We start from the raw sequence: 12,218 nt of genomic DNA, 5'->3' as shown, positions 1-12,218 counted from the left end.
TCTAATATGTTAAAAATAACATTAAATATATTTAATTTATAAAACACGTTAATTAAAACATTATCCTTTGATTAAAATGATTACTATGTTGTAATAATTATTTACAAATATATTATATACATTTATAAAATATAAATTATTTTATAAACACACTTCTTTAAAAAATTGTTGTGGCTTTAAACTTTTGTACAATATTCATATATTACATTACTGTATATATTTGTTCCTCTACTACACTTTTACTATACTACATTTTAAGGAGCTAAATTAACTTAATTGTAATACTTGGTAAATGGCAATCATTCACACGCATAATTAAAGAACAATGCAATAATTTCATGCACGAGACGTTCATAGCACTTATCACTAGCAATCAGTTACAACTAATTTAATAAATGTTCCCTTGTCAAGCCCTGAACACAACTGACTCTATTTTTTAGTCTATTTAGTCAAAAATTGCAAATGAGATATTTCCCCCATTTTTTTATTGCATAGCCCTAGTACATAACATGATTTTTAAAATACAAAATGAATTACTTAACCCCACCTTTTGATTAACAATACACCTGCATAATCAAATTAATCTGCTACATGAAATTATTATAAATAACCTAATATTTACATTTTTATATGTAGAATCAACTACTGATGACCAGTCCATGCACTGTACAATGTCAAACCTACAATTTGAGATATTAATAAATGCGTATTTTAATAATATATATATATATATATATATATATATATATATATATATATATATATATATATATATATATATGTATACAGCAGGGAAAATAAGTATTTGACACTTCAATATTTTTATCAGTAAGGGAATTTGGGCTATTGACACAAAATTTCCACCAGATGTAGCCATCAAGCCAAATATTGAATTCATACAAAGAAATCAAAACATTTATGTAGACAAGTTGAGTCATAATAAATAAAGTTAAACGACACAGGGAATAAGTATTGAACACACTTTATATAATACTTTGTAGAAAAGCCTTTGTTGGTAATTACAGCTTCTAGATGCCTCTTGTATGGAGAGACCAGTAGATCCCACAGTTGCATCTGATCAAATGCACATTCTTATTCATTAGCTTGGGTTAAACTAATTAATTTTACTTTGTAGGATCAGCAGCTATGCTAATGATGTCTCTATTTGTTTCTCTGTTTTGCGTAGCTAGGATTTAAACAAGCTCCAGTCTGGACCCAGAACACCTGAGAAGAGATGACCCTCAGAGGACCTCAGATGATGCTGACCCTGAATCACCAACAGAACTAACAATTATTGCTAAATGTGTGACTGCATCATATAATAACTATTAATTAATATTGATAGTTCATCGTCTAGCTGACTATGTCTTGTATTAATTTTTCTACAAATCCTGTCATACGTGCACAAACTGACAGTCACCACTTATAAGCTACTACTAAATATTGTAGAAAGATAATTTTCTGTAAAGTTGCTTAGTAATGATTTGTATTGTAAAAAGCGCTATACAAATAAACTTGAATTTAATTGAATTGCAGAGACACATTTTATTGGAGCTTTTAGCATCTTGTTAGCATCCACAGTTTTTAAGACACAATAAAGTAAAAAAAAAATCCCAAGGAGGTTATAACTAGTGTGTTTTATGTCATAGATCAAAACGTGAAAAATATTAATAGGCTTTGTTAACCACAAACATTATTTCAGGCAATTTAGCAAGAACCCATTCAAAAAACCCTTTATAGCAAGGGAACCAGAAGTGCTAAAATTCTAATTTTTTTTTTTAATGCTTTATTTAGTGACGATTCACATACAAATGAACAATAAAACCAAAAATATAAATAATGTATATTCAACCTGACGCTAAAATTATAACTCACTTCGCGTTTTGGCGTACAAAGTGACGTCATAACTTCGGCACTTTATTAGCCTTTTTCACACTTCCGGGTTTTGTGTTTCCGGCGTTCGCCAACGCAGGGTAAAGTTACTTCCGGTAACAATGGCAGAGTCGAGGAGTAAGTGTTGCTGTAGCGTCCCTCAGTGCAATAATTCTAAACAAAAACAACCATATTTGAGTTTTCACGGGTTTCCTTTAAAGGAAGACCACAAAAAGAAATGGATCGTTGCTATTAGACGAGAGGAAGGGTGTACTTTCGTAATTCGGAGAGGTAGCACATATGTCTGTAGTCAGCATTTTACCGCTGCCGATTCCGTTCCAGGAAGTTCGCGGCTGAAAGTTGGTTCCATTCCCAGTCGTTTTCCGTGGAACAATTTCCATGTACCCCCTCAAAGGCTGTCAGCTTTTGAGAGAACTGCCTTGCGACTTGGAGTGGACGTTCGTGTTCAGGAGCAGCAGGTGGTAGAAACTGCACCTAATGAATCCATTTAAGTTGAGGAACATGATTACGCGGCACAACCACCTCCAGGTAAACATTTTTTTTGCTTATTCTATAATTGCAGGTACATTTGTTGTCCAAAGTTTCAAGCCTTTTCAAATAGTTTTCAAATAATATTAATCATTTTATAATTTTCTCATTGTCGTTGATCACAGGATGTATAAGGCCATAAAAATATAATATTTTCTGTAAAGCCGGAAATAATAATCTTGTTGAAATGACAGTGATGTCTGTGCATGACTCAATTCTTTTTTTTTTTTTTTTTTTTTTTTTTTTTATATTATTATTATTATTTTTTTTTTCACTTTTCACAAAGAAATAACATCCTTACAAAATTTTGATAATATAATGACAATAACAGGTAAACAAAAACAAAACAAAAACAAAAAGCAGAAAAAAAAAACAAAAAACAAAAAAACCCCACAAAATCAGCTCACACCCTAAAAGTAAGGGTTACATAGTTTCTATACACATACATGGGAATTCACTAAGTCGGGAAAAAAAAAAATATTAGAGATTATAATACCCTCAGATAAATCCTCTTGTCAGGATGGAAGCAATGTCAAATTCAACATATGTCATAAAAGGTTCCCAAATTTTATGAAACTTTCCAGTCTTATCATGTACAATACAAGTCAGGTAATCTAACGACAGATATTCAAGAATAGTTTGATGCCACATCCTAATGGAGGGAGCCTTATCTGATATCCATTTTAAAAGTATACATTTCTTTGCACTGAAAATCAGAATATTAAAAAGCCTAATTTTGCACTTATCAAGACCCACAGCATGACTCAATTCTTAAATACTATTAATATTCTCACTCTATTTTAATAATATAATTTCATGGTGGCAGAATTTACACATCAGACAACTAGAAATAAATAAAAAACAATTATATCACAAGATGTTGCAGGTTTTATGTGTGTGTGTGTATATGTATATATGTGTATATATGTATATGTGTGTGTATATATATATATATATATATATATGTGTGTGTGTGTGTATATATATATATATATATTTATATATATATATATATATATATATATAATTTTTTTCAGTTAGTTGCAATGCATACTTTTAATACTTACCATCAATAAATGTGCTTTTACTTTTTATTGTAAATTAAAAGTTAATCTGTGTATATTGAAACAATTTATATTAATTAACTGGACAGACAAAATGAAATAGCTGAAAAAAGTCTTTTTATAATAATTCATGAAAAAAAATGGTCAACTCTGCTCTGGTGTTCATTGTTATTTCACACATTGTATTAAATAAATATATACAACCAGTAAATGTGTATGCATATCATATACATTACAGAATATTGAATACAAAATGTGTTCAGCTTGGTATGTACATATTTACATCTAATTAAGAGCAAGCACTATATATTTAATGTTACAGTATAATTTGTGATTTCTCTAATATGTTACAAAAGATCTACACTACAAAATATGCTACATACTACTCAACTACATAAAGTATATACACATAAGAAAAAAATCTTAAATTCATAGTATAATATGAAAAGAAACTGTCCATTCATACCGCTGACAGACAGACACCCATATAAACGTTATAATAGTACATGTCTAGCTTGTCTTTCATTGATGCTATGAACGCATCATCTCGCCAGATCCTCTGTATTGTGCAATCTGATTTCATGTCAGTCACAAAGTCACACCAATGAAGACCAGTAACTGCAAGCTGACCTTGTACCTGCCAGTAGTACTTATGGGTCTCTTTAAGTTTGGCTATTCCTCTCTGAATTTTCACAAACGGAACCTGAGCAATATTGTCAGCAGAGGTGCTTTTTACCTCCACTAGTCCAAACTGGAAAATTTTTCAGATGGATCGTGGACTCGTCCGTCTGGACTAGCTCCCAGATGTGGTACTTCTGGGTTGATAATAAAGCCACATGGTAGGACACTAACACTGGCTGTCTCAGAATATTTTCTCAAAATATCTGGCTCAAGTTCAAGGCCACGTTTCATAGCACTTGTCTGCCTTGTGCCCTTAAAGATTCTTGTGGCCAATGACTGACTAGCTGAATCCCCAACCACATGACAAACCTCCCGGAACCTGCTCGCAGTAACCCTTGATTTCCGAATTTGTCCCTAAGCAGTGCATTTTGACTGTAGTCTTGTGGCCTCTTCAATCTGGCAAGCTGAGCTATGGGTAACCTTTATAGACTCCAGATGAAGTGCTTGATGGTGTGTGGGCACAAATTTAAAATTACAACTAAACTCATAACCAAGCACAGGTAGTGGGGGAAAATTAACATCAGGAACACCTGCAGCTATAGGGGGACATTGGTAAGACAGTGGACTGCCAAAAGGAACAGGACCAAATTGTGAGGGGACCAACTCTACTTTTGACATACCCTCAAGTATGTGTGCCAGCATAGGCTTGGGATTTATCCAATTTAGTTTTGCACCAGAAGCCAAGACATCAGCATCTGGAAGGGGACCTAAAGAAATCAACACAAATTATGAGTCGTGAAGACATTAAGCTGTAGCTGTGCGCACACACACACACAAACAAACAGAAACAAAACAAACAAACACACACACATAAACAAAGTTGTGAATTACCCGTGTAAGCCTTGTATAGGGTAGACTTGATTCCAGTCTTCCCAACTGATTTTGGTTTCACTACACAAATTTAACTCACTGCCTCTGCATGTACTTGTCAGGGTTTTGGTAAGGGAGGAACTCAGGTGCAGACAGGAATCGGGTACACACAGGATTTATTTGACAAAAAGGGAAAACAAAAACCCACGAGGGGGAAAACAATACCTAGGGTAAGGACTAAAACCAAACAAGACAGGGCTGACCAGATAAAGACACTAAACACTAACTATAAACAAACACTCACGGTATACAGGATACAATCACAGTCACAAGTGTGGAACACATCTGAGAAACACATAAGTAACACAATGAACCGACGCAAGACAGAGCACACTAGGAGATCTAAATAGGGGGAACAATCAAGACACGACAGGTGGCACAGATGGGACAATCAAGACACGACTAGGTTAACAAGGGGGGCGGGGCAAGGGAACGAGACAACACAAGCACATGGCCCAAAGACAAGGCCATGCGCTTGTACACAAAACACGGGTCTGTCATGATCCTGCCTCAAGACTAGGAAAAATCAAGGACACGAGGGCAGAATCATGACAGAACCCCTCCCTTAAGGAGCGGCTTCCAGACGCTCCTCAAGGGAACATCAAACACGGGACACGACTGACATGACAGACTGGGACACCGACACAAACCAACAAGACATGACAAATAATAACAAAGGCAGACATGAATACACGACGGCAGGGTTAGGGTGACAAATCAAAAAAAACAAACAGGGAAGGGGAGGAGGCGGGACCACAAAGTTCATGGGGGACAGACCAGGGTGAGTGGGTGGGGCAGGAGTTTTAGGAGGACAGGACGAAGGCTGACGACGGGGGGTACGGGCAGGTCTGGGTGGTGAGGGGCGGGGAGGGGTCTCGGGACAACTGACAGGGGACATGATAGGAGCAGACAAGGGACGTGGGGCAACACTTACGGGACGCGGGGCAAGACTTACGGGACGCGGGGAGACGACAGCTGGACACGGGGGACAACATCTACTGGACACGGGACATCTACGGGACACGGGGCAACATCTACTGGACACGGGGGGACAACAGGACACGGGACATCTACGGGACACGGGGCCACATCAACAGGATACATGACTTCATCAGCAGGACACGGGGCAACACTCACGGGACACGGGGAGACGACATCTACGGGACACGGGGAGACGACATCAGGACGCTCGGGATTTCTGGGGACAGGGTCTGAGGACAAGACAGGACTGACGGGGACTTCTAGGATACGGACAAGACTAGACAAATAATCAGAAAAGGCTTTAGCCGCTAAGACAATTGGCATCTCCTTACGATATGAGATACACTGAACTAAAGTCTTTGCTGCAGAGTCGGCCGCGGCACTCTCCTGCGCTCTCACGACTGCCGACTTGCATACTGCCCTCTTCTTTGCCGGCTCGGGCACGCCAGCGCTCACCGCTGCTGGCACGGGCACGCCAGCGCTCACCGCTGCTGGCACGGGCACGCCAGCGCTCACCGCTGCTGGCACGGGAGGAGACAGGGTCACAGGACCGGCAGGCCCCCTCTTCCTCCTCTTCCTCCTTGGGCGCGGTGCAGAGGCCACAGCTGGGTCAGAGGCGGGTTGGGGGAGTTTGGTCTCGGGCAGGGCAGTCTCGGACGCCGAAGACTCAGAAGTTGACTCCCATGAAAACCGTCTCCCTCGTTTCATGGGGAGACTGCTGGCTGAGGAGGGCACCTCAGGACTCTGGGAGGGGCTTGCCTGACCCCCCAGGGTTGCCACGGCCAGGACACGACCCTCCGGGATCGCCGGCAGCTGGGTAGGTGGGGACCTCTGGGGCTCCTCCTCTCGCCCGCTCGCTCCGGAACGACCTCCCCTGGTCCCCCGGAACACCACAAGGCGAGAGCCCTCAAAACAATCTCGCTGGCTGGCTGATGCCATCCAGCATTGCCTCCTGTCTGCTGAGTTCCTTGGTGGTCGGTTCATTCTGTCAGGGTTTTGGTAAGGGAGGAACTCAGGTGCAGACAGGAATCGGGTACACACAGGATTTATTTGACAAAAAGGGAAAACAAAAACCCACGAGGGGGAAAACAATACCTAGGGTAAGGACTAAAACCAAACAAGACAGGGCTGACCAGATAAAGACACTAAACACTAACTATAAACAAACACTCACGGTATACAGGATACAGGATACAATCACAGTCACAAGTGTGGAACACATCTGAGAAACACATAAGTAACACAATGAACCGACGCAAGACAGAGCACACTAGGAGATCTAAATAGGGGGAACAATCAAGACACGACAGGTGGCACAGATGGGACAATCAAGACACGACTAGGTTAACAAGGGGGGCGGGGCAAGGGAACTAGACAACACAAGCACATGGCCCAAAGACAAGGCCATGCGCTTGTACACAAAACACGGGTCTGTCATGATCCTGCCTCAAGACTAGGAAAAATCAAGGACACGAGGGCAGAATCATGACAGTACTCCCTTTATATAAAACATGTACAGTAATAGTTACAAATTGTTTATTGATCTTTGGTGATTTTCATTTTTGTTACTTAATCTGAACTCTTGTTCATTATTAATCTATGTTTTAATGTTAACATATACTTTCTTTGAGATAATAGTGTTATTACCAAGTGCAGAAAAGAAAAATACATGCCTGTGTTCTTGGACGATGCCATCTCTGTGGCTCACTCGTGCAGGCCAGTGGTGGTGGGACGGTTTGTAAATTAAGCTGCACGTAGTGGGCTGTCTGATACAAAAGTGCTGTCAGATGGTTGCACAATCCTTTACCAGCTGCACAGCTGCAAATATAGTCAGCAACACTAACGACCCCCTCCGATTCCAATGCGATCTGTTTGAGAAGACAATTGTTTAGCTAATGAATTGTAATTTTTATTAGTAATATACATTACGTGCTTTTAATTGAAAGCTGCAAACAGCAGCAAAGGCAAGAAATATAGAAAAAGTCTGCAACCGCATAAGATTTAAGAGACGTAACGTTAACTTAGAGAGAGAGAGAGAGAGAGAGAGAGAGAGAAAACGTTACGACAGGTGAAAGTAAAAGAAAGGGAATTGAAAATCTGCAACCGCAGTTATTTTAACTAAAATGGAGTGACCTGCAGTCAGAACAGTAATAGCTGATCTGATGAACTCATAAGCCAACAGGCATATTATTTACATATAACCTCAAGTGTGTGGGGCTCCTAATTTTTCCTCATAGAATGATAACACCTTGCTCTCACTACCACCTTCCGTTCAACAACATTCGAGACTGAACACATACGAAATGGTTAGCATTCATAAGGTTGCATATGCTAGCGTCAGCTAGTTGTCAACTTACCTTGATAATTGTGAATAAACTCCTCAACAAAGAATTTATAGCCCTTGCTCAGCCTTGCTTCTTTAGTTGTTGAATGTCGTCCAACTATTCTTTCAACATCCTCGAATCCGAGTCGCGGCAGCGTTGAGAGAGAAGCAGTGAAATAATGATCCATGTTGTCAAAACGGCGGTGTTGCAGCTGTGGTGGAAATAAGTTTACCCTGCGTGACGTAGTTTCCGGTTGTGTGTGAAAAAGGCTAATTGACATTCAAATAGTGGAGCGGAGGGAGTTGCTATGGAAACTGAGTGGTAACAGTCGTAGGCCTATTTGCGTTGCTGCTGTTTTCAGTTATTTCAGGTGAGTTTAAGGTTTGAAATCGGATAAGTTAAATAAGTCAAAAATGATTAAATGTTTTGTACGTGTAATAGGTAGGGTTTATATTGAGTTTATAAAGCGTATATAAAGCTATGTTTAATGTGTGGGGAAAAGTTCCTTAGGATATAATCAATCGTTTTACACTAACGTTAGGTAACTTAACGTTAGGATTTAGATTGAAGTTGTGGAACTTTTGGGTTTTAATCATAGACTGTGTGGTTTTAATATATGTGTGTGTAGATGGGAGGTTATTGGATGTTGGTTAGTTTACTTAAATATTTGTAATGTTAATGGGTGTAGTGAATGTAGTGTTAGTTTAAACGTGTTTCGGTGTGTTATGTATAGACGAGTTTCCTATGTGAAATAGGCGGGCCGCCATTATCCTTTCACTCTGCCAACGTCTTCCGGTTGTGTCTGCCGATAATTTCCGGTTAGCGAGTTAGCGTCTTTTACTGTCTTTGGTTAGCGTGCAGAAAAAGTAAATTATGGATGGTGTTACACGCCAACATGGCTCCGGGACATATTGTGCTGTTCGCGGTTGCAACAACTCGTGGCAATTGCTGAATGTTTGGTCGGAAGGAGAATGTTTCGACCATCAACCATCTACAAGGCGCCAATGTGGATGTGCTCCCCCGTATGCCTTGTATGAGAAACCAAAAACAGATGTTGAATCTCGGAAGTGGCTAGCGGCTTTGAAGTTGAAGAATCCGCCCAAAAGACTGTTTGTTTGTTCTTATCACTTCATTGATAAAAAGCCCACAGAGGAAAACCCTTTCCCAGAACTTTGGTTGGGATACGAGCGACTTCCCCAGCAAAAGAGACGTAAACTAGACAGAAACACAAGTGACACGCAATCGGATGGTAAGTGTATCTTGATATTTTTCATAAGTTCGACTGTTGATATATGTGTCTCTGTCCTGTGTTAGTTAGACTGGTATATACATTTATAGTTGATGCTGTTTGTCTTTTAGAAGTGTGCATCGAGCCGAAGTTTAAAGATGCTGCAACACAATGGGAGGACCTAACAAAAACTGACCACAGCTACGCGGCAAAGTTGGACCAGGTGAACAAATCGACGCAGACTGGGGGTCAGACTGTGGCTGATGATATGCTCCTGGATGATGATACCTCGCTGCTGTACACAGGACTGCGTCTGGTATATTTTTTTACTTTGGTGAAAACGATGTTGCCATTTAGTAAACCATCATGTAGTATTCCTGTTGTTGACCAAATACTGATGACCCTCATGAAACTTAAACTGAACCTTGTGTTAGGGGATGTGGCAAAGCGCTTTAAAGTGTCTAAAGGTGAAGTAAGTAAGGTGATTGCTCACTGGATTGATACATTGGGTGAGCAGCTTGAACCCATGGTTGCCTGGCTGCCAAGAAGTGTTATACATGCTAACATGCCACCATCCTTTAAAAAGAACCACCCCCAGACCACTTGCATCATCGATTGTGCTGAAACGGCTATTCAGAGAGCAACAAACCTTAACTGTAGGAGTGCCACTTTCAGTCATTACAAGGGAACCAATACTGCCAAATATCTTGTTGCTGTGTCACCTCATGGGCTGATAATGTTTATATCAGAGGCCTATGCTGGTAAAAGCAGTGACAAGTTTATCACTATGAACAGTGGGTTTCTGGAGGCCCTAAGGCCTGGTGATGAGGTAATGGCTGACAGGGGTTTCACGATTCGAGATGTACTACATGTAAGGATGGTGAAATTGAATATTCCTGCCTTTACCCACAAGCGTGGTCAATTGACCAATGAGGAGGTAACGCACACTAGACGAGTGGCCAATGTCCGTATACATGTGGAGAGGGCAATCCGAAGACTTAAAAGTCTTCAAAATTCTGTCCCAAACTGTCCCCATCTCCATGACCCCGCGGTTGGACAAGATTCTTACCATATGTGCTGCTTTAGCAAACATGAGGTCCAGACTCATCCGACTGCCACATGAGGTTTAGGTCCCTATGAAAAGTAAAACCTGGGTTACCTGCAGTTTTTTAAAAAAAAAATTATTGTACATATTCCTTTTTTATTTTATGTATATATATATATATATATATATATATATATATATATATATATATATATATATATATATATATATATATATCTTTCAGCTAGAAAAACCTGTGTACATTTATTGTTCCCTTTCTGGTGTTGTGATTATTGATAAGACAAAACAGAGTTTTAACTAAGAAAAACATGTGAGTGCTATTCTTTTTCTTGTATTGTAAATATTGACACATGACAATAAACAAATTGATTTGAAAAGAAATTAATTAATTTTTATTGATCCTATTCCATAACAAAGGGACAATTTCATTAACTCCTTAATGGATGATTTTTTTTAAATAATTAAATAAAAACAAAGTAAATACAGGAAAAAAATCTCACAATATCACAAAAAGAAAAAGACTGGAATAAAATATTTCTTTATTTATTAATTTAATTTATTTAATAAGTGACTGATATAAAAATAAATAAGAGTAAGTAAAAGAAAATAAATCAGTTTGATAAAAATAAATAAAAGCTAGAAAGGATTTGTCACAAATTTGTGACAACAGGGGACAAGGGGTTAAAAATGAATGACTAATCACCCCAGTACACATATGAAGGTCATGCTGATTTTACAACATCCATATATCTGGAATACAACTCCAGCCTTCCATCATCGAAAACTTTTGGCAACATGTGGGTGAAATAGAAGGAGTGTAGCCTTGAGATATGTCCCTCAACAAAGGTTTGGTCGTAGAGCACGTTGAGCTGCAGACATTTAGTGTTACTCCAAATCACCAACAAGGCTTGCCGTAGCCCTGTGCAGTGCATGCCCAGTTGCACCTGCATGTAATATCCCTTTGGCCCATTGAAGGACAGATGGAATTCCCCTGTGGGCATACGTTTGATCTCACTGCTTTTAGCAGCAAGTGCTTCAGTAAGGAACTGGTTTTTGACTAAGACAGGGCACTTGATCTCCAGTAGTGTGTCTCTGTTCATGACACCATCCGGACTCGCAGCAAGCCATGGCTCACTCGGACAAACCACCAAACCTTTCACATCGATGTCATGACCTTGGTCTTGCAGGTATTGCCTGGCGTGCTCTTCACCTTCTGCTCCTTGCCGGGTTGCTGCGTTACCATGAAAGGTAGGATGGAGGTGTTCAGACAAGAATTTATCTGGTGCTGTTGTAGCCCGAACTGGCACATTCTTGGCTGTGCTTGCTGTTATCCGTACCCGTCGCATGTCATGCCACAGTTGTTCCCTGCTCTGTTCTTTTGTGTGCTGCTCAATGTACATAAATTGGGTTGTGGTCATGTCAATGTATGTGGTGTAGAATGCCCTACATTTCTCACATTCCAGTTGTGTGTTGTGATCACCATGATGTAGGGGCAGTGGAGCTTTTGATGTCTCGGCAGACTGAGCAGGGAGGCTGGTGTTAAAAGTGAGCTGCATTAGTCCACTGCCAGGTGCAGTGAAAAG

At 39.7% G+C, this 12,218-nt stretch overlaps 1 pseudogene; it reads left to right on the top strand.

The window, feature by feature from the left end:
- Window positions 1-9,567: 9,567 nt before the first annotated feature.
- LOC127969452 (uncharacterized) lies at window positions 9,568-10,728 on the top strand (annotated as a pseudogene).
- The last annotated feature ends 1,490 nt before the right edge of the window (window positions 10,729-12,218 follow it).

Source organism: Carassius gibelio, chromosome A4 (assembly GCF_023724105.1).
Source record: "Carassius gibelio isolate Cgi1373 ecotype wild population from Czech Republic chromosome A4, carGib1.2-hapl.c, whole genome shotgun sequence".
Taxonomy (NCBI): Eukaryota; Metazoa; Chordata; class Actinopteri; order Cypriniformes; family Cyprinidae; genus Carassius; species Carassius gibelio.
The sequence above is the reverse complement of the archived record's forward strand: the minus strand, read 5'-3'. Positions and strand labels throughout refer to the sequence as shown.